Here is a 23,518-nt window from a genome sequence, read left to right as displayed (position 1 = left end):
TTTGCACTCCCCAGGATACAGCAATGGGCATGGAGCCCCCTCGTGCAGCGGTGGCGTCGTTCATCCGGCTCAGGTGCCCCCCCTCCCCTTCCCCCTGAGGTGCCTGTTTAATTTCGATCTGATGCCCCTGCAGTGTTGTCTCCGTTTCGAGTCAGGTATCTTGTGTGGGCTTTGCCCATGCATTTTGGGACCACTGGTCCATGGACAATGATTGGAACACTATCCTGACTTGTGTAGTTGGTGTACATATTTGTAAAGACTGAGCTTTGAACTTTCACTATCTGATTTTTCTTGATTACACTTATTACAATAATTTCCTTTTGTCCTTGCATTCTTCCATGGGTTGAGGGGGTGTATATGTAATGTTGCTGCATGTATTTGTGTGTATGGTATTGTGGGTGAGGGTGGTGGTGGGGGTATTGCGTGTTGCATGTTGCGTGTGTGTGTCACTCTCTTTTCCCTTTCCCCCCTCCCCTGTTTTGTAGGTGCAGTACTCAGCGTGGTCGTCGACGGCGTCTGTCCTGCTCCTGATATAGAAGGAGGAAGACCAGCATGGGCAGGGCATGTAACTCGGGCTCCATGGCGTCCTGGTTCCTCGTTGGGTGTTGAGAGGTGAGTGGTTTCCCTTCTGTGTACTATTTCCGCTGTGCTTTTGATAGCGTTGGTTCCGCCCCGGAAAAGGTGGCGGATAGGCGTGTTGGAATACAGTGGGCGGTACTTTGTCCTCCGTCTGTCTGTTGGTGGTGACCGCTGCGCTGTTTGTTTCTACCGCCGTGGCGGTCGGAGTGTTAAAGTGGCTGTATATGTTGGCGGTTTCCGCCATGGTTGTGATTCCATTTTTTTTTTCCACCGGCCTGTTGGCGGTATTACCGCTGCTTTAACACCGACCGCCAGGGTTGTAATGAGGGCCTATGTCCTGAATTGATAGGCACCAAACTTAGTCATACTGTAGTAATAGCATAAAGTGGGGTCATGTTGTTCTAATGTCTAGTTATTCAAAGTTTAGTCTGTCATTTTCTAAAATGTTATTTTTTGTTTGTTTAAATGTGGAAGGGAGATGTGTGGTGTTCCTAACAAATGATTCAGAGAACAGAATCATTCATCATGGAAACAGAATCTGGAACACAGAGAGGGTGAATTGGGGAACGCTGACATGGCAGTTGATAAACTGTAGCCGTGGCTGATGGATGAGGCGTCTTATTGAATAAACCTACATGAAGAAATTATCAGTGTGCTTTCATGCTTCATTTTCCAACTTTACAGGAAGGACACAGTACAGAACCATATTTGCTAAAGAATAGCCTGCTGTTGCTCCCATCACCTGTGCTGGTGCAGAAGTAGGCTGTCTAGACAAAAACACACAAAATTTTCTCCATGGTGCAAAGGTGTATGCATGAAAGTATAACGTTCCTGTATAAAGTCTTGTGCCTAGACAATTTCTATAAAATTCCACACATTGCGTGTGTGTTATCTAATACAGTACACATGCAATGAGTGGAATGTTTGATTAAATAAAACATTCCTCCAACCTTGCGCCTGATTCAAGGAAAAGTTACTTTTTGACACCCAAACCCAGTCCACCTTAGTGTACTGGACTTTGCATTAAAACCTATTGCTTTTGCTGATCCACTCAAGTGCCACCCAGGTAATGCCCCCTTGACACAAAGTGGTGTAAAGCGCAGTTTGTGCTGAGATAAGGGCTCCTTTTACAAAGCAAGATACTTTTTGTGCTCGAAAGTATATACCATTATAATACTTTGCAGTGCCTAGCATTACTTTCTGTGACTTTACGCAGGGTAGTCTTTGTTAATCTGTCCCACATAGTTGTTTCTTATTGGTCATCAGCTGCAAATGTTCCTTAAGAAGAGAATTCACGTATTTAAGCATTGTACAGCCAGGCTTTCTGAGCCTTTGCATGTGTCACCATTGCACAATTCCAATAACGGGCTATATGAACTTGTTCAAATATGATTGAATCTGTCCATTGTGTGTTTAAGGCAGGTCAAGTGTAAAAAAACAAAGAACAACAGTGTGACCATTGAGTGATAAATAAAGTAACTCTAGGAACAAATGGCCAGGTGTACTAACATTAGGAATACCGATTTCCTAATCGCAATCCTCTCCAAATCGCACTTAGGAAATCAGTATTCCTAATGTATGAAACGCTTTTGAGTTTCATTAGCGATTCCTAGTTGGTTGCATATAGACCTACCTCATGAACATTAATAAGGGAGGTCACAATTTGCAACCCATTAGGAATTGCAGCCTTCACAGGGATGATGGCCTGCTGGGGTCAGCAGACCCACTATGCCGCCCCTACCCCCTGTCTCTGATTGCTTTTAAATAAAGCAATCTTGTATTTCTTAAACACAGCCCTGTTTCCTTAAAGGAAAACCGAATGTGTTTAATAAGAAAAAAATGCAACTTTCAAGTCCACTGGACCACTGCCTGCTCTTAAAAAATTGTTTGTTTCCCATTTTCAAAGGGGTCTCGTGAGGATCCCTTTTCATTTGAGAATGGGTTACCACCTCCCTCACAGAGAATATTAATGTTTTGCAACCGTAATTCAGTTGCAAAACATTCATACAACCATCCCATTCAGATTCGTTATTTGGATTGGACGACCTAAACACGCCCCTTCCAAATGCGAAATCGCTATGTTTTATATATTGCTAGTTTCTGCGTTTACCTGTCTACCACAGAGATAGGCCGAGATATGTAATCTATTAAAACAGAAAAAGCTAATTATTTTTTGCAAAATATGAGAAAAAGGGGGCAGTAAAAGTACATTCACAAAGCTTTACCAAATACAAACAGAATTTTATAACCTGCAATTTGCTTTTAAAGATTCTGGTAGCATTTCCACTCTCTGCCACAAGAGGCTGCTGGTGCTACGGGATGGGAGTTTCATCACCAACCCCAAGGTAAACGCGAAGATTTTTTTACGTCTATTAGCAAGGTGGCTATGACTTCCGGGAGGAATCATGCGTGACTCATTTGTAAATAGTAGAAGCTTCTTTTTCTCTTGGGAAAACAGGTCGTCGCGCAGTACATCTAGCGTGATTGAGAAGCCACGAGGCTCTGCGAACATTTTCCGCACATTAACAAATGTAATTTGCAAGAGGCCTGGTTGATTTAAACTGCTTTAGCCCGTCTGATTCCGGCCAATTTTCACATCCGAAAAAGAATACCACACCAGGTCCTCAGAAGATTGCATGCGTACTGATTTATGTTTCTGTGTATTGTGGCTTGGTTTCCGTCTACCAAAAAGCTTATCCTATTTCCTTTTGAAAGGTTGGAGAACTGAATAAATGTGCAACATCACCTCAAATGTTCATTCACTCATTTGCTGAAATTGTGGACTCCTAGATGTAAAGTGTTGATGTGACTGTCATTTGAAGACACTCACAATAATGTAATTAGCAGATGGGACCATGGGCGCGGCTATTAACAGTGCAGCAGGTGTAGTTCCATTGAGGGCCTAAGGGTGTTAAGGGGCTCACCAAACCCCAGTTATGGGTGTATTTTTTGCTACCCAGCCACCGGACAGGAGGCCCATTTTGTGCTTCCACCAGGGCCCACGGCACCCTTACTACGCTACTGTCTGTGCACCTGGTGTGTGAAGATTCTCACTCGCCAGCTCGAATACAAAACGAGTTTGTTGCCAAGAAAAGTTACCCTAGAGCTGCAAAAGTTAATGCATTAATGTAATCTACTGACAACAAACAAATATGGTGCATTGTTGCTTTGCAGTCTTGACACCATGATGTAAACAAAAGCACAAATACAGATTATTACAAAATGGGTGACATTACATTAATGTCTAGCTGCTGATGATGTAACATGTCTAGCACCTATAATCATCATTTTTTTGTTTTCCTGGACAAGAGGTCTTCAAAGGTTTTCATGCCGAGGGTAAGTTGAGTAAAAAAAGCTGCATGTTTTAATTCTGTGAGCAGAAACACGCCTGCACCAATACCATTTGTGCCATGTTTCGGGTATATTTTGCCCCCAATTATCATATTGGTGTAAAAACGTTGTGAGTAATGTACACAAAAATTTGCATGTCGCAATACTCTTTTTTTGCATTTTCTGCAGGAAGTTAATTGCCTGTGCAAAAAACAAATAGATACAATTGTGCTCCCCTCATGAGATGTGCTAGTGCAATAACTATCAAAAAAGCATTTTCACTCTTTTTTTAAGCTAGCACATACCTCAAGAGTTAGCTTCTACTCAGACTTTTTGACAGGGTGTCTTGCTCAAAGAAAAGTTAGCATTGCTATTGCTGTCCACTCGTGTTTTTCTTCAAGGCTGAGTGGTAGGATATTTAAATCAACCAGCCAACTGCTTTTAGTGCCTCTTAAGCACCCTGAAACGTTCACTGTATCCCCCTACTTGCTGGTTGCAGATTGACCAACAACGGTCTTGGCTAAATCGTCCCTGCTTTCCAGGAACATTCTAGCAACGTAGGAGACATGTATTATGCAACCTTTCGTGTGTTTATTTATCATAGCATTGAAAAAGCTACACTTCAGAGAATGTCTGGAAAGTATCAACATCAAATGGAAAACTGTAGGAATTGTCCAAAATCTGTCACCATAGTCTAAAAGAATCCTTCCTGTGACGAGTAAGTTGTTTTTACTCGCAGTTACAGCTACATCAAGTTCGTTGTCTTCTTTCAGCATACTGCTTTCCAAGTGTGTTTTCCGGGTAAATGTATAGCCTGTATAATGCCTCAGACAAACTGTAGCATCAGAAAAGCCCATTTTAACTAATGTTCATTTGGGGATGTGACTAGCGAAAATTCAGCAAGTATGATCATGATTCTCACGCATGTTCCAGAGCTTCTGGTAAGAACGTGGCTCTAGCAATTCATCAAATAGACAATTATGGAGTTTGTATGTACACAGAAGATGATGCCAGCCTTACTTCGAAAAATACTGATAGCGGCAAAGACCCCAGTTTGAGCTAGTTTCGCCCTCTTACTTTGAGGTTCCCCACTGGAAAAACCTCTACACAACTGGGTCTAGTGAGGTTTTGAATTGATTCAAAAAGTAGATGTTTGATTCTGGCTTTAACCACCACCTGCTTCTGTTCCCAGTCAAATTCATGACAGCTAGCAAAAGTAGAGCATGACAAATTAAATGAGCTATGCCCTGACCCTGATTAAATGATAAGCTAAAGCACTACTTATGTTATTGACCCTGACGTGGCAGTATTTTTCAAACTGGATGTGAATCGTAGAAGGGGATTGATACCTCCTGGTCACTACGCATATGTTATGTGCTACAGGACATCTATTGGTGGCAAGGTATAACTACACCATGCTATGTGCTACAGGGACATCTGTTGGTCATATGATGTAAATGCACAATGTTATGTGCTACAGGGACATCTGTTCACAAAAAGTAAAAGATGTATAATCTAGAAATCATTTTAGGAGATTTCCTTAGTATGTTCTCTTCCACCGTTTCTGGATGGAGGCAGTTGTACTTGACTTTCTTATCTTAGGAGTTTGGCTGCTAACTTGGGACTTCAAGGACACTTACCTGAGCTTATGTGCATATTACAGAAATATACAATTGCTATCTTTTTGTAATATTGCTTGGTCCTTATTGTTACATAATTTCACTTTCAACGTATTGCTTTGGATTGCCTACCAATGTATTCATGTACCTTCTTTTCCTTTCCTTCCTCCCGCTCCACCTCCTTTGTGTGTCTCTAGGCATAGATAGGCGAATGCATGCATTCCAATAGAACATTGATAATGTGTTGGTTAGTAAAGTGGTGTTTCCTTACCTGAGGCTCCTGTAGTTTTTACAGACCTATTGGGATGGTGTTGTGCCTGCAGGTACCTTCCCTATGTTGTTCTTCTGACCTCAGCTGCTTTATTGGTGTTTTGCACAACTGTTTTCCACATGCCAACATTCCACCAGCCACTGACGACTTTCCAACAGCTGCGGCCTGCGCCGACCTCTCTGCTGGTCATCTAAATGTCACTTGTCCCTGCCCTCCTCTTGGTGAGTGCAAATTGCTCCTGATTGTGCCTGGGTGGCCCTACCCACTCGCACTCTCTAGCCCACCTCCACTAGCACATTATAGGCTGGATGTAAAATCAGCTACACCCTACCACCTCCATCGGCAGTAAACATCCTGAGCCTACTGTTTGGCTGTGCACCCCTTCAGCCATGCCAGGTAAATCATTTCAGCCACACCCCTAGACAGCCTCCAATAGTGGTGACCGCCTCCTAACTCTTGACTGGCTACATAATTCATTGGCCATGCCTTTTGACTGCTGTTTATTACCATGACGGTTTCCCTGCCTATCATTTTACAGGTAAGCTTCTTAGTCACTATATATAAGATGACAGTCTGTGTACAAAAGTTGACTTAATTCTAATGCATGAAATCTTAGGTAAAGGTGATGCTGAAGACCACCCCAAGCACATTGTACAAATGAATCAGCTAAATATGGAAAGTTTGGTAGATATCAGATCACTCATCACAATTATCTCTAAGGAAGAGTATGACAAGATGCCTGAAAAGGAAGCATTGCAACCAAGTAACATTACACAAGGCACATATGGTAAATTCACAAACTACCTTGGAGGTGTCTTTGTTGCCACTCTGAGTTTTAAAGACAGAACAACCAAATCCAAAGTATACATAGTCAGCTATGAAATCTATATACTAAGATGGTCTGAACAGCACAACCTTTTTATGAGGATACATCCATGCAAGGCTCCTTCTTTTTATGCTGTTTCTGACATGAATTCTAATGAAATCCTGCAAGAGCTTGAATCTTTCTTTATAAAGAAATTGCGATGATTAAAAGGGTTCCAACACTTTATCAAACTTAAAAAGAATGGCATGCCCATTAAACAAACGTTATGCAATCTACCTCTTTATGCACGAAAGGAAGTTCAAGATGTTCTGAGCAAATGACTGAAGGAAGGAGACATTGAACCTGTGTCTGTATCTTTATGGCAACATTTTAACGTTTTTTGTGGGGTAGGCCATTCCTTATTTGAAAGGATCATAAACCACTTGTAAATATATTAAGTAAGTGCAATTCTGATAAAGTGTCACCTCATATGACTAAACTTGAATGCAAATTGCAAGAATATGTGATTGTTGTAGAATATCTTCCTGAGAATTTCAACATTGCAGCCCATTTTGTTTATCTCGGATGCCATGTGATGATGACAGTAGAGAGGGTGACACCTCTGAAATGGACGATGAAGATGTGACTTGCATATTTATTAGATGTAGCTGGATAGAAAAAGTCTTATGTATAATGCAATGGATGACAGCTATTTCTGATGATGCAGAGCGTTCAATGGTTTCAGATGTTATTGTTAAAGATTTGTTGAAAAAACCCATTTAGCTGTTAACTTGAGGCCGTATTGGAAAATTAAGGATTAACTGAACGTTGGGGATGAGGTTATTATGAAAAACAATACATTTGTTCCATTGTCCCTCAAGGGCCTTTCAGGGATGATTGGCACAAAAAAAGAAACTAAGTTAGAATACTGGTGCCCTCTATGGACCTCACTGTGGATATCTTAGTACATGAGTGTTGTTTGTGTAAGGTTGCTGACAAAACTATGTCTGTAGGGTCCTGTCTCCTTACTCCTGTCGCGCTACACGATGGGCCATGGCAGAGGGTAGGAATTTACCTGATTGGACCTATTAATAACTCACTTTTTAATTTGAAACATGAAGTTTTCAAGATCGTCTATTATAGCAAATAGATTGATCTGAAATTGATGGACTACCCCACAACCAGAAACGTATTAGAATTCTTGAAAGAAATATTTTTCCAGAGAAGGCTTTCAAATGTCCATTGTAAATGACAATGGATCACACTATGTATCTACTACAATGTCTGCATTTTTTTAAAACTTCAGGCATCCAACATTGCAAATCATCTTTATATTACCTCCAAGGCAAAGTCGAACTTGCTAGTCGCCTTATTAAGGAAACTGTTCAATTGGCACTGAAAGGCAATTTACTAGTGAGAAATGCATTCTAACCCATTCTTTGGGCATACCATACTACTGCCCACAGTGTGATTGGAGTGACACTGTTTGAATTATTGAGAGGTAGACCGCCTTTGATGAAACTACATCCCCATTGATTCAAAGTAAAAATTAAAATGTTATTGATCAATTTCCTTCCGAGAAGTGAGAGGTTTTGCAAGACGTGGTTGAAAGAGAACAATCCAAAATGAAGCAGTATTATGACCAAAGAAAGGCAATTTTCAAGAATTATGTAAGTGTTGATGATGTGGGGAGAATCAGACTTCCTCAAGTTAAACTGGGAGGTGAAACATTTAGCAAAACTATGGAGGTAGTTAAAACTGCAGGAACAGCCATCTCGTTGGAAAATGTGAGGTGGCGTAATGTTTTCTGTGAAGTAAGAGTAATAACTTCCAGGAAATCACATGCCCCTCCTTCTGGAGTCAGTAGTAGTGTGATAGCAGAAGGTGGGCAGATGTTAAAGATACATGTTCTACCTCACAAAAGACAGCATTTCCACCTTCCAGAGAGTCTCAACCACAAGAGCTTATCGAGATTCCTCAGTAGGTTCAGGTTGATAACAAGAATACGTCTAGTGGGAGCTCTTTACACAGTCTGGCCGTGCCTACTAGATTTAAGGATTATGTCATGCATTAGCTTCTTCAAAAGGAGGAAAGAGATGTAACATTGCTGGTCCTGATTGTTAAACGATTTCTGGTTAAAGTTATTGCTTTGCATTGCCTATCGGTGTATTCAGGTACCTTGTTGTCTTTTCCTCCCCTCCTCCTCCAAGATGACAGTTTTTTTCCGGAGAGTCAGTATAAAACAGCTTCCAGTGTCGAATTCCTCCAATTAAAATGGATTTCAATCTGGAATTATGTGATCAATTGGGAAACTGGTCTTATCCAAGAGAATAGAGATTTTGTTGATTTTTTGTGATTTCCAACGTTGTTCTTAATAAGACGAAAGCAGTAGAAGAAGTATGCTATATTTATATTTCACAAAACAAGAGAAGGCCACACAGAGTTGTTCTACTAATTTTTAAATGTTACATATATCGAACACTGTATCCAAAATATTAAAAGAAACGGAAGAAAACATTTTTCTTTCATTGTTTTACACAGTCAATTCACACGTTCTAAGAGAGGAGAGGTAATCTAGTCTTTAGAAAATGGTGAAATTTGTTTAGAACAAATGCCAAGCAGCAGAACAAAAAAGAAACGACATTGGCCTCAAGTCCCGCCAGTGATCTTTAAGAACCCATCGAACGTGCCTTCAAAAGATGTAGACTCACACAGGAGAACATTCCATGTGTAAATAGCTGGGTACAATACCACAATACCATACGTGATATGTAGGGTATTTTAGGGAGGACAGCATTGAGAAAGAGGTTTCTGAAATGGACAGTTCAATAATTCACATTTCACACAAGTTGTCCAATCGGTTCTCAGTTGTAATCACATATGTATTACAAAACGTTGATTGACCATTTCATGTAAAATAATTCAAAACATATTTCATGTCATCAGTTTGCACAGAGGACGGGTCTTCTGCATCCTTTGTTTAAGCAGTGTTCCTAGGTCCTCTTCACTAAATAAGTCAACAAAGGTTAAATATTCGCCACCTGAGATAACAAGTGGGATGCTTGGATTCAATGAAATTTCATCAGGAACCTCATTTAGAAAGTTGGTGGTGTCTAGGTTCCATGGATGCCTGGAACACCATGGCCATTCTTGTTCCCAGCTCAGATATAGGTGGTCATTACAACCCTGGCGGTCAGTGTTAAAGTGGCAGTAAAATCGGCAACAGGCCAGCGGCAAAAAAAATTGAATCACAACCGTGGCGGAAACCTCCAACATAGACAGCCACTTTAACACTCCGACCGCCAGGGCGGTAGCAACAAACACCGCGGCGGTCACCGGCAACCGACAGGCTTGAAGACAAGGTTCCACCCACTGTATTACAACAGGCCAATCCGCCACCTTTTCCGGGGCGGATTCACAGCGAACAAAAACACGGAGGAAACAGGACTTGGAAGGGAAAACGCTCACCTCTACACACCCCACGAGGAACCAGGACGCCATGGAACCCGAGCTCCAGATACTCCCAGCATTTATCTTCCTGCTCCTCTACCAGGAACAACAAAGACGGCGGCGAAGACCACAGTGAGTACTGCACCTACGACACAGGGAAGGGGGGATGGAAAAAAGAGTGACACACACACGCAACACGCAACACTCCCACCCCCACCCTCACCCACTACAACACACACACAAGTACATGCAGCAACATTACATTTACAACCCCCCCTGGAAGAATGCAAGGACAAAAGGAAATTAGTTGAACGTTTGTAATCTATTCAAATACAGTAATCAAATATATATATATATATATATATATAAATATTTACGCTATAAACAAATATATACACCAAGAATACAAGTCCAAGGTATTCCACCATCATAGTCCGTGGACCACTGGGCCCAAAATGCATAGGCGAGGCCCACACTCAATACCCAATCAAAACGGAGAGAACACTGCTGGGGCATCAGATAGAAATACAACAGGCACCTCAGGTGGAAGGGAAGGGGGGGCACCTCAGCCGGATGAGTGCACGACGCCAGATCCACGAGGGGGCTCCATGCCCACTGCTTTATCCTGGGGAGTGCAAAGCCACAGTCTCACAAGTCTTTACAGTGGGTGGGTAGCCCACTGCCTTATCCTGGGGAGTGCAAAGCCACAGTCTCTCAAGTCTTTCCAGTGGGTGGGTTGCCCACTGCTGCATCCTGGGGAGTGCAAAGCCACAGTCTCACAAGTCTTTCCAGTGGGTGAGTTGCCCACTGCTGCATTCTGGGGAGTGCAAAGCCACAGTCTCTCAAGTGGATGCCTTACTCCTCTGGTTCTGGAGGGGGCTTTGTGCCCAGAGTGCTTCATCCTGCCAAGGACTGAGGTAGTGGATGCCTTTCTCCACTGGTTCTTGAGGGGGCTTTGTGCCCAGAGTGCTTCATCCTGCCAAGGACAGAGGTAGTGGACGCCTTTCTCCACTGGTTCTGGAGGGGGCTTTCTGCCCAGAGTGCTTCATCATGCCAAGGACTGAGGTAGTGGATGTGATACTCCACTAGTTCTGGAGGGGGCTCTTTGCCCAGAGTGCTTCATCCTGCCAAGGACTGAGGTAGTGGATGCCTTTCTCCACTGGTTCTTGAGGGGGCTTTGTGCCCAGAGTGCTTCATCCTGCCAAGGACTGTGGTAGTGGATGCCTTTCTCCACTGGTTCTTGAGGGGGCTCTGTGCCCAGAGTGCTTCATCCTGCCAAGGACTGAGATAGTGGATGTGATACTCCACTGGTTCTGGAGGGGGCTTTGTGCCCAGAGTGCTTCATCCTGCCAAGGACAGAGGTAGTGGATGCCTTTCTCCACTGGTTCTTGAGGGGGCTTTGTGCCCAGAGTGCTTCATCCTGCCAAGGACTGAGGTAGTGGATGTGATACTCCACTGGTTCTGGACGTGGCCTTGTGCCCAGAGTGATTCATCCTGCTCGTGGCGGCCTCAGTAGCGTCGGAAGCTTTGGCGCTCATTGGCCTGCGGTGCTGGTGGCAGCGGTGTCCTGTTCAGCGGTGCTGGTGGCAGCGGTGTCCTGTTCAGCAGTGCTGGTGGCGACGGAGTCCTGTTCAGCGGTGCTGGTGGCGGCGGTGTCCTTGGCAGTGGTGCTTGTGGCGGCGGTGTCCTTGGCAGCGGTGCTTGTGGCGGCGGTGTCCTTGGTAGCGGTACTTGTGGCGGCGGTGTCCTGTTCAGCGGTGCTGGTGGCAGTGGTGTCCTGTTCAGCGGTGCTGGTGGCGGCGGTGTCCTGTTCAGCGGTGCTGGTAGCGGCGGTGTCCTGTTCAGCGGTGCTGGTGGAGGCGGTGTCCTGTTCAGCAGTGCTGGTGGCGGCGGTGTACTTGGCAGCGGTGCTGGTGGTGCCCTGTTCAGCGGTGCTGGTGGCGGCGGTGTCCTTGGCAGCGATGCTTGTGGCGGCGGTGTTCTTGGCGGCGGTGTCCTTGGCAGCGGTGCTGGTGGCGGTCTTGTCCGCCGTGCAGGTTTTTGCCGACTTGCCTGTTTTTCTGTGCCCCTTCCCCACTTTGGATGGTGGCGCAGCTGTCTTCCCACTTCCAACTGTACCCCTGGGAGAGGCTTTGGTGGTAGATGTTTCGCCTCCCTCCCGTCAGGCACTGGCCAACTTTTTGTGCTTTTGAGGTGGGGGACTGTCCGTGGTCTGGCTCCTTGGCACACTGGCTGCCCTGCTGTTTGGCGCACTCCAGAAGCTGGTTACTACTGGCACCACTGTTCCCGCAGATGTTGTGGCTGAGGTGCTGGGTTGGGACCTGGAAAGGCGGGCCCTAGGAGACTGAAGGGGTGGGGGAGGTGAGGGGAAGAGGTCAAGGCTAGACAGGAAAAGTTTTTGGGACACACTGGGACGGGTAGATGGAGGGGGTTTGGGAGTGGAGGAAGGCTTCTTCCTCCACTCCCAAACCCCCTCCATCTACCCGTCCCAATGTGTCCTAAAATCTTTTCCTGTCCAAAGTTATAGGAGGTGTACGTTTGCTGACTTTGGGTGAAGATGCATGGGCTGGAGGCTGTCGTGAGGTGGTTGGCTGTTGGGTGGGTGTGTGGCTGCGTTTGTGTACCTTGGGAGGTGGGCTCACAGACACACTGGGAGAGGACACAGGGGATGTGTGAATGTAGTGGGAGTGGTGACTGCACATGAGAGGGTGTGGTGGTGGGTGTGCTGGTGATGGAGGTAGTGGCTGAAGATGTAGTGCATGCAGGTGTGAGTGGAGACAAGACTGGGAGGGAGGAGGGAGACGAGGAGGAGGGGGACACAGTGGAGGCAGTGGATGTTGGTATGTCTGCATGTGTATGATGCTTGCGTGAGTGCCTGTGGGATGTGTGGTGCTTATGTTTGGCTGAGCTTCCCTTGTGTGTTGACGTGTGTGCATGCTGGTCTGATGGTGTGCTTGGGATATGCTGAGGTGCAGGGGTTTGGGTCTGGGTGGAGGAAGTTGAAGGGGGGAGGCTAGAGACAGGGACAATGGCTGCCATCAGTGCTGAGGCCAGAGTCTGAAAAGCTCGCTGTTGGGCTGCCTGACCAGAATGAATGCCCTCCAGGTATGCATTGGTCTGTTGCAACTGCCTCTCTACACCCTGGATGGCATTCAAAATGGTAGACTGCCCAACAGTGAGGGACTTGATGAGGTCAATGGCCTCCTCACTGAGGGCAGCAGGGCTGACTGGGGCAGGGCCTGAGGTGCCTGGGGCGAAGCAGATGCCCACCCTCCTGGGTGAGCGGCCATGGGGCACACGCTAAGGGGCTGCTGGGAGGGCAGTGCTGGTAGGGAGGGTGGCGGCTGTACCTGTAGCTGCGGTGGGCACAGAGGGGCCCGCCACCGCAAGGGAGCTCCCATCAGAGGAGGAGTCCGTGTCGCTGGTCTCAGCTCCTGTCCCCGCCGTGGAGCTCCCCTCGCTCTCCGTCCCACTGGTGGCTTCTGACTCCTTTGTGTCGCCCTCCAGGGCCATGTGGGATTCAGCTCCCTCCTGCTCCGCTGGCACTGCTCCTCCGCCTGATGATGCTAATGCACACAAGAACAGGGAGACCACAAAAAGGGGGGGAAGACAGAAGAAAGACATGTTGAGTGCATCCAATACCGCTACTGTTGGTGGACACTACAAACACAGAAGCCCCCTGCACTACGCTGTACACTTAGAGTTCCCTAATTAATCAGAGGGACATGGGTTACAAGGCCTATGCCCGATTGCTGCACACATGAAAGTCACAGGAGCCTGACTAGGTGTAGTTGGCTCTGAACATAGGTGGGGTGGGGTGCCACAGGTCCTGCCTTAAGAAGGGACCTTGCCTACTAAACTTGCCCTGGCCTAGGGGAACCCACAGCCCACCTCCCCCACCCAGACACCTAGAATGAGCGCTGAATCAGCAGAATGAGAGTGTACTCACCCCCTTGTGGCTGCTGTGATGCCCTCAAGCGCCCATCCAACTCTGGATACGCCACCGCCAGGATCCGGAACATCAGGGAGGTCATGGTGCGAAGGGCACCCCTCCCACGTTGGGAGGCCATCCCCAGCTGAGCCTCTGCCGTCTTCTTGCTCCAGCGGCGAATGTCCTCCCATCTTTTACGGCAGTGGGTGCTCCGTCTGTGGTGGACCCCCAGGGTCCGGACTTCCTTGGCGATGGCACACCAAATATCCTTCTTCTGGTGGGCGCTGACCTACACGAATAGTACAGGGGAAAAGGAGAAGATATAACCGTCCGCATCGTCACAGTCATTGGCCCGCATCCCTACCCTTGCCTTGACGCACATGCACTCACCGTCGTATCATGCACGCCTCATTCTCCCCCCCCCCCATCTTTCATCAACACCACTCCACACAGGCATTGCCCATTCGGCATGCTCACAGTGTACTTACCTGTTTGTCTGGAGGACCGTAGAGTACCGTGTACTGGGGGAGGACCCCATCCAACTCCTCCGTGCTGAAGGCAGGGGCCCATTCCCCAGACACATGAGCCATTGTCTCTTCCAGACTAAGGTCACTGCAGCACTTGCAGTGTAGGTCCTCTCCTGTCGAAGATCAGGTATCAAGTGATTGAACAGAGAGAAAATGGCGGTGGCGTCCGTGGTGGTGCTTACCATCACCGTCGGCGTACATCGTCAGTGGCTCCTGGGACCCATAGGGTCCAATGTTAACCAATGCAGGATTGCGCCACGGTCTTCGACCGCCTACCGCGACGGTGTACAACGCCAGCGCAGTTACCTCATATAACGTTGTCCCACATTACAGGTCAGGCAGCCGCCATTTCAGGGGGCCACATGGCATTAATTTTGACTGCGTCACACATATCTACGCCTTGCTTAAACACTAATACAGCCCTATATCGATTTTCAAACATTTAGCTATAAAGTTGAGTTTACGTACCTCAGTGTTGGTTGACTCTCTGCTCGCTGTTCTCCTCCATAGAGCACGTCCGCTGGGGCAGGTGAGGAGATGGCGGCATCCTCCGGTGTACAGACCACTAGTGGACCTGTCGACAATGGAGGAGTGACATGTAATTGTCACATACAGACTTGATCGTTCCACAATCCTGGAACTGTGTACCCAGTTGGAGCCAGACCTGATGTCAGTTATCCGCCATCCCACAGGAATCCCCCCTCTAGTGCAGGTCCTGTCAGTACTCCATTTCCTAGCAAGTGGGTCTTTTCAAACAACAGTGGCCATAGCATCAGGGATGTCCCAGCCTATATTCTCCAACGTGTTGTCCAGAGTGTTGTCTGCCCTGCTTAAACACATGCGCAGCTACATCGTTTTCCCTCAGGTGGAGGATTTGCCTACAGTGAAAGGTGACTTCTATGCCCTGGGACATATCCCCAACATCATAGGTGCCATTGATGGGACACATGTGGCCTTGGTCCCCCCACGCAGGAGTGAACAGGTGTACAGAAACCAAAAGAGTTACCATTCTATGAATGTGCAGATGGTGTGTTTGGCCGACCAGTACATCTCCAAGTTTCCTGGCTCAGTGCATGATGCTTACATTCTGCGGAATAGCAGCATCCCTTATGTGAAGGGGCAACTCCAGAGGCACAGTGTGTGGCTATTAGGTGAGGATATGGACCCAATACAGTGTGACTAGGTGTCTGGGTCTGGGGATGTCCCTAAGAGTTAGTGTGTGTCTAACAGTTGTCCCTCGCCATTTGCAGGTGACTCTGGTTACCCCAACCTGTCATGGCTACGGACCCCAGTGAGGAATTCCAGGACAAGGGCAAAGGAACGCTACAATGAGGCCCATGGGTGAACTAGGAGGATTATAGAGAGGACCTTCGGCCTCCTGAAGGCCAGGTTCCGGTGCCTCTATATGACAGGTGGTTCCCTATTCTACTCACCAAAGAAGGTGTGGCAGATCATCGTGGCCTGCTGTATGCTTCACAACTTGGCTTTGCGACGACAGGTGCCTTTTCTGCAGGAGGATGGTCCAGATGGAGGTGTTGTGGCAGCTGTGGAGCCTGTGGACAGTGAAGACGAGGAAGCAGAAGAAGAGGACATAGACAACAGGAACACGGTGATCCAGCAATACTTCCAGTGAGACACAGGTAAGAAGACAACACTGCCTGCTACATCTGATTTAATTCTTTTACCTCTCATCTGTCTGTCATTTTCACCCAGTGTATGGACACTGAGGCCCATATTTATACTTTTTGACGCACAACTGCGCCAACACAGTTGTGCGTCAAAAATTTTACCGCCGGCTAACGCCATTCCAAAGCGCCATGCGGGCGCCTTATTTATTGAATGACGTTAGCCGGCGCTGCGGACTGGTGTGCGTCAAAAATAATGACTCACACCAGGCAGCACCGGCGTAGGGGAAAATGGAGGTTGGGTGTCAAAAAATGGGGCAAGTCAGGTCTGAGGCAAAATTCAGGCCTCAACCCGATTTGCGCCATTTTTTTTTACGCCCAACCTCCATTGACATGACTCCTGTCTTAGCAAAGACAGGAGTCATGCCCCCTTGCCCAATGGCCATGCCCAGGGGACTCATGTCCCCTGGGCATGGTCATTGGGCATAGTGGCATGTAGGGGGGCCCAAATCAGGCCCCCCTATGCCACAAAAAAAAAAACGAAAAAAAATACTTACCCCAACTTACCTCAACTTCCCTGGGATGGGTCCCTCCATCCTTGGGTGTCCTCCTGGGGTGGGCAAGGGTGGCAGGGGGTGTCCCTGGGGGCATGGGAGGGCACCTCTGGGCTCCTTCTGAGCCCACAGGTCCCTTAACGCCTGCCCTGACCCAGGCGTTAAAAAACGGCGCCCATCAGGCTGGGTGCCGTTGTTTAAGGCCTGCCCCCTCCTGTGCGTCAAAATGACGTCAGAGTATAAATATGGGGCACAGGCCTTAAAGTCATTTTTTGGAAGGGAACGCCTACCTTGCATATAATTAACGCAAGGCTGGTTCCCCCTTCCAAAAAATTACGCACATGGTGGAACTTTGACGCCCGCGGGGTCGGACGTCAAAGTATAAATATGGGGCAGGGTTTGCGCTGATTGTGCGTCAAAAATTTTGACGCACATTCGGCGCAAATAGAGTATAAATATGCCCCTGAGTTGTCAATTTCCCTTTCGATTTCACAGATGTGGGTCCCACTGTGTGACCTCTGCTTTGTTTCCGCATGGACTAGAGCTGTGTGACATAGGTATGTTGACATTACATTGGATATAGCAGTTTTCCACAGTTATTGCAAATATACATTTTCGAAAACACAGACTGACTCCAGATTGTTTTGTGATTTAAGGGTGTTTATTTAAGTGCTAAATAGTGGAGGAAGCTGTAAAATGGTCAGGGGTGATGGTGGAGGAATGTCCATGGCAGAGTCCAGTCTATTACTCTCACAGGTGCATTGTTCAAAGGGGCATAGGAAGTGGAGCTAGGGCAGTTTAACGATGGACAGGGTGACAAAGTGGGACACAAGGATGACAATCAGGGTGGTCTCATTTCTTGGCGGGGGTCTTGGCATTGTTCTCTGTCTTTGTCCTGGCTCTCAGGGACCGCTTGCGGGGTGGTTCTCCATCTGCAGGGGGTGGGGTGCTGGTGTCGTGGTCCTGTGGCTGTGCCTCCTGTCCACTAGCGCCGGCAGAGGTGGTGGGCAGTTCATCGTCCAGGCTAGTGTCAAGGGCCCCTTGTTGTGCCACAGTGTCCCTCCTGGTGTTGACGAGTTCCTTCAGCACCCCTACAATGGTGCCCAGGGTGGAATTGATGGATTTGATTTCCTCCCTGAACCCCAAATACTGTTCCTCCTGCAGCCGCTGGGTCTCCTGAAACTTGGCCAGTACCGTTGCCATCATCTCCTGGGAATGGTGGTAGGCTCCCATTATGTTGGAGAGGGCCTCGTGGAGAGTGGGTTCCCTGGGCCTGTCCTCCCCCTGTCGCACATCAGCTCTCCCAGTTCCCCTGTGTTCCTGGGCCCCTGTCCCCTGAACCGTGTGCCCACTTCTACTGCCCCCAGGTCCCTGGTGTTGGGGTGGTGGGTTAGCCTGAGTTCCCTGCAGTGGTGGACACACTGCTGCTTGACGTGTCCTGGGGACAAAGGGATGGGCCCGCTGGGTGGGTGCTGTGCTGGTGTTTCCAGAGGGGGGAAGCTCTGTAGTGGCCTGTGCCAGTGTGAGGGGAACCGACTGTCCCGAGGTCCCAGATGGGCCGGGCTGGTCATCTTGATCCAGTTGGACAGAGCTGCTGTCATCACTGTGGGCCTCTTCTGTGGGTGGAGTGGACATATCTGGACCCTCCTGTCCGGTGACGTTGGGTAGGGGTCCTGCAGGGGTGTAAAGGCATGATTATTGCATCTGTGTGTGCCATGGTGTGCAACGGGTGGGTCACCCTGCACCCCAGTGCTTCCATTCTTGTGTGGGACCTTCGGTGATAATGGTTTAGGGGGGGGATGGGTATATGCAGTGGACATGCTTTGGTGATGGGTGTCCATGCTTTGGTGTTGCATGCAGGCCTTGGGTTTGGGATGTGTGGTTTGTGATAGTGGGACATGTGTGAGGAGTTGGAGTGATGGGGGTGAGGTTGAGGGTATGTGATAGCATGCAGGTAGGTTGGGTGATATGGTAGTTAAAGGTTTGACTTACCAGAGTCCATTCCTCCAGCTACTCCTGCGAGGCCCTCAGGATGCAGTATAGCCAAGACTTGTTCCTCCCATGTTGTTAGTTCTGGGGGAGGAGGTGGGGGCCCGCCGCCAGTCCTCTGAACCTCAATCTGGTGTCTTGAGAGCACGGAACGCACCTTCCCCCGTAGGTCGTTCCACCTCTTCCTGATGTCATCTCTAGTTCTTGGGTGCTGTCCCACCGAGTTGACCCTGTCCACGATTCTGCGCCAAAGCTCCATCTTCCTAGCTGTGGTGGTGTGTGTGATCCGAATAGCTGTGGCTCTACCCGGATGATTTCCTCCACCATGATCCTGAGCTCCTCCTCAGAGAACCTGGGATGTCTTTGCGGTGCCATGGGGTGGTGTGGGTGATGTTTGGGGTAGTGTGTGTTTTGATGTGTGGGGTGATATTTAGAGGTGTGTTGTGTGAGGTGCGTGGATGTTGTGTGAGTGATGGTGTTGAGTGCATGTGGATGCTAGTGTTGTTTCTGGTGGTGTCTCTCTCTCTGGCCTTCAGTCGCAATTGTTGTCGTAGGGGTTTGTGGGTGATGTGGGTGTGTGTTTTATATTGTATTGGGTGTGTGGGAGTGGTGTGTGTATGTGTATCAGGTGTGTGTATTTCGATTTGTCCAATGTGGTAGTGTTTTGTAAGAGTGTGGGTATTTTGAGAGCGACAGTGTGTACCGCCAATGGAATACCGCAGTTGAAAGACCGCCGCGTGGATTCGTGGGTCGTGATAGTGTGGGCGTATTCCTGTTGGCGTGACGGTGTCGCTTTTGTTAACGCCAGTTTATCACTGACCTTTGGTGTGGCGGACTTGTGTGTGGGTGTCTAGATTTTGGCAGATTCCGAGCTGTGGGTCATAATAGCTGTGGTGGAATTCCACGGCGGTGTGTTGGCGGTCTTCTGCACGGCGTAAGCGGCTTTTACCGCCAATGTTCTAATGACCCCCATAGTATTCAAATCAGATGCCACGTGAATCAGCTGGGGAGAAGGAGTGACGAGTGTTCTCAAAGATAAAATTTTCTCTGCACAGCAACTCTTTAGAACTGCTTGCTGACACTTTGTTACCAGGAGTTTCTACAAGGACAGATTTTGATGCTCTACCATTCTTGAACAAAACAACCTAATAGCAGTCTGCTACGCCAGTCATGCAGTATCACACAATCCAAATCACTTTCTCACCAGTAAGGAGTTTTTGGGGACTCTGTTATAAGAGACTCATTATTGCAAGTGAAATATTTTCAAGGGACTTGAAAGACACTGTCAGATTAATTCTCCAGGCATTACCTTGATAATAGGTTCAGGTGATCTGCTAGGAACCAAGCACTTTGTGTGAGCCCATTGCTATAGATTTTTTTGTGTGAAAATATTAATCTTCTCAATAACCTCAGTACAAACCAGACCTAGAAGTTCTAGCAAGAGCCACATTTCTTCAACACTGGTTTAGATAAAAGTGCATGTTCCTGCCTTTTGTGATGATTTTGAAGCATGGCACACATTCTCAGACAGCAAGTATCATGTGCTAGTGTCTCCTTTTTGATGTTTCTAGGTGTGATTTCTGGTTCTGCTGTAATTGTTATTACCAGTCCTAAGCCCTTATTTCCAGTTGCAGTGTTTCAGTGAATGCCAAAGTTTACATGTCAGCCTAGTCAGCATGGTGGCATTAGTGCATTGATGGAAATATGACTCCATTTTCAGAGGACGTCTCTTCCACCTTAAAATTCTTTGGCACTTTGAGTATGCTGGGCAAAATCTTACAGGACAGTAAACCATTGTCAACAAGCTATCTTGGCTGAGCATGCTTGAGTGGACAGAAAACCATTTAGCAAATATCTTCTTGTCTGTGTGGCAGTATTGAGAATCTTGTTAATTAAGATTCCTACTTCCAAATACTCATCCTCAAAGGATGTTACTAAAGTGCTAAATATCTTCTCAAATTGCTTCAATGACATTGCTGTCACCCTTACCTTGTCCACAGCCCAAACTAATCATGCTTTGGTGACTATTGTCATTCAAAACCTTGCTAAAGTACCAGTTTTACTCTGTAGACAGTTCATATCTTTGGCAGCTGTTTTCAGTTGGATGTCGGTCTGTGCACCCAGTCCTTCAATGACTTCCGAACCCGATGTACAAAGCCTTCAGCCATGCACAGCATGGCTTGGCCCCAGGCATGGCCCTGTTGTTTTAACATTTAATTTATTTTTTTTGAAGTTCATGGACTCTGGTTGGAGTTCGGGACACTTACAAACTGTTGTGCCCTTGTTGGACATCTCGAAGGTAGCTGACCTGGTGCTGCACCTCCTATCCCCAGAGAATGTCTAACATGGGTCCAAGACCCTTGCTGTGGGTTTGCAGACCCCTGACATAGGATTGCAGACCTTAGGGGCTGTGTTACAGAAAGTGAAGCTAGCCTCATGGTTCACAAACAGAGCAGCGCAAAGTCTGCATTTTTTTCACATAAGGTGGGTTCTTATGAGGATTCCCAATCTGAGCGAGAGGGTCAGGGAATTCTCTCACTGCCCCATTATAGCTCCTTCATTTTATTTTTCAGGACAAGATGACCAAGTCCCCACATCCTCTGATGGCAGCCACAGGATTTTTCTTCCCGATGTGACTAGCCAGTCAGACAGCTTGGGTCCACACACTTGACTTTTGCCTCACAGGCATGAAATGGATGAGTATTTTTTTCAATTTGTTTCTGCGCATGGTTCTCGAGCCCAGGCTTGAGGGCCACCTGCAAAATAAGTGTGCAGATATCTTAACCTTGATTGACAGATCTGCTCAAATTTAAGTCTACATAAACTACTTTTTCATGCCAAGTTTGGTGGAATTCTGTTCAGCATGTTTTCGGTATCTCAGAGCAAATGATCCTATTGGTTTAAAACAGGAAAAGTTACTTTTTGCCTCCCCTGTTTTTGCCCATTCCCGACAATATGCACAAACCTTGCTATGCCAACCCCAAATCGGATTAACTTTTTATTGGAAAGTTTCACTTAAATTCATCAGATGGTGCCAAAGTTAGTCAGACTTAATCATAACTGTACAAAGATATGTCTGACCCTCATTCAAATATTTCCATGCATGACCCCCAAGGAATGGTGGGTTGAGGTGACACAAAGATCAGTGCAAAAAATCAAAATTAAGTTTGTTATTACAAAAATAGGAAGCAGAAACGCCAATGTGTTTTAACCATAGAAGGTCTTGATCACAGCCAATTAATTCCTTCTTTTTTTAACTGTCTTATGTAGAGAAAGTATACACATATAATAATACCAATGTGTTTGTTAGACCTGTCAGCCCTATGGTGGTATTCCCTCAAATGTTTTGCCTTACTCCTCCATTTCTGCTGATCTAATTTTTATCGGCCTTAGGGCTCTGTGCACTTTACCACTGCTAATGCTAACCAGTGCTAAAGTGTATCTGCTCACTCCCTAAAACATGGCATCAGTGGCCTACACACAAAAAGCACATTTAATTTACTTGTAAGTCTGTAGTACAATAGTATGGTACTACATGTACACTGAGCCTGTAAATTAAATGCTACTAGTGGACCTAGAGCAAGCTCACACTTAAGTAGCCTTTTAAATATGCCCCAGGCCTGCTACTGCAGCCTTTGGGTCCAGTTTTGAGCTGCAGTTTCAACCTGAAAAAATAAACCTTTTGCCAGGACTAAACGTTCCTTTTTTATGCCTATGTCACCCACTGGGTAGGCCCTAAACAGCCAATAGAGCAGTGTATTAAAAATTTCAGACATGTTATTTTAACCTTTACAAGTCCTGGTGGTGAAAAACTCTTACATTTAATTGTCCCTACTGCAAGGCCTGCCTCTCCCATAGGATAAAATTAGGTTACCTTATTCCAGGTATAAAGTGTAAACTTTCAATTGGGTAATGTCGAGTTTGGTGTCTAAAGAATTGGTGTCTAAAGAATTGTAATTTAAAACCCTCTTTACTGGTAAAGTCAGATTTTAAGTCACAACTTTTAGAAAGTTGTCATTTTCTTGTTCTAATCATTGGTGCCTCACAAAACCAGGTGAAGCTGGCAGTTAGTCTTTGTGTACAAAGTGAGAGTGGGGCACATGGTCTCAAATCATAACACTCAGTTTGCCCCTATACATTATAGTAAAAGCAGTACATGATAACATTCACATCAGTAAAAGTCTTTAGTTTTTCACCCTTGTTGGTGCAGCTAGTGCTGTGTATCTCTAGATGCGTGTTTCAGGATAGTTGTCCTTCTTTAATAGAGAGCAACACATTGGGGCAAATCTACAAGAAAGTGGTGCATCGATCCCGAGGCGCCAATTTTCTTGCGTCTCCCCTGCCCCACCTAACGACACCATGGTTGCACCGTATTTATAATACGGAGCACCATGGCAGTTGTTGGGACAATAGCGTCACATTTCTTGATGCTATTGTGGCACATTGCTGCACTATCGTCAAAAATGTTGCCACTAGTGCAGCAAAGCACAGGGAGGCCCATTGATTAAAATATGAGCCCTGATTTTAACACCTGGCCTGAGCAGGCGTTAAAAATGACAGGAAAAATGGTGCAGTGAAATGTTGTAACTTTCACTGCACCATTTTTTCGGGCCTCCCTGCGTTGGAATGCCCCTCTTGCATTCCATATGCCTGGAGCAAGCATAATGTGGCACAATGGTTTACAAAGTGGCACAATGCAACCATTGTGCCACTTTGTAAATATGGGGCAGAAGAAAGGCCTCCTTAATGCTGCCTCAGCATAAAAAAATACATAATTCTAGGGCAGTGCAAGGTAGGGCTAAGTGTTTGTGAATATGCCCCATTGTTTTGGAAGTGAT

The sequence above is a fragment of the Pleurodeles waltl genome, chromosome 1_2, assembly GCF_031143425.1.
Source record: "Pleurodeles waltl isolate 20211129_DDA chromosome 1_2, aPleWal1.hap1.20221129, whole genome shotgun sequence".
NCBI classification, from domain to species: domain Eukaryota; kingdom Metazoa; phylum Chordata; class Amphibia; order Caudata; family Salamandridae; genus Pleurodeles; species Pleurodeles waltl.
This window is presented reverse-complemented; position numbering follows the sequence as displayed.